Source organism: Morone saxatilis, unplaced genomic scaffold (assembly GCF_004916995.1).
Source record: "Morone saxatilis isolate NCDOM2014 unplaced genomic scaffold, NCSU_SB_2.0 Contig2, whole genome shotgun sequence".
NCBI lineage: Eukaryota > Metazoa > Chordata > Actinopteri > Moronidae > Morone > Morone saxatilis.
The window spans coordinates 3,032,245-3,032,468 of record NW_023339762.1 but is presented as its reverse complement, the minus strand read 5'-3'; the positions used below and the strand labels follow the sequence as shown (position 1 = coordinate 3,032,468).

Genomic DNA, 224 nt, shown 5'->3' with positions numbered 1-224 from the left:
ATTTCCTACAACAGTGTGTACTACAACAGTGTGTACTACTCCCTTCAGAGAACAGCACAAACGGGCTCTAACCAGAATAGAAAGAGAAGTGGGAGGCCCCGGTGCACAACTAAGCAAGAGGACAAGTACATTAGAGTCTCTAGTTTGAGAAATAGACGCCTCACAGGTCCTCAACTGGCAGCTTCATTAAATGGTACCCGCAAAACGCCAGTCTCAACGTCCAC

The 224-nt window shown here is 47.3% G+C and overlaps 1 protein-coding gene across 2 annotated transcripts in view; it reads left to right on the top strand.

Moving 5' to 3' along the window:
* Window positions 1–224, top strand: part of far1 (fatty acyl CoA reductase 1) — a gene marked incomplete at its 5' end in the record, with an annotated part of 15,608 nt that overhangs the window by 2,987 nt on the left and 12,397 nt on the right.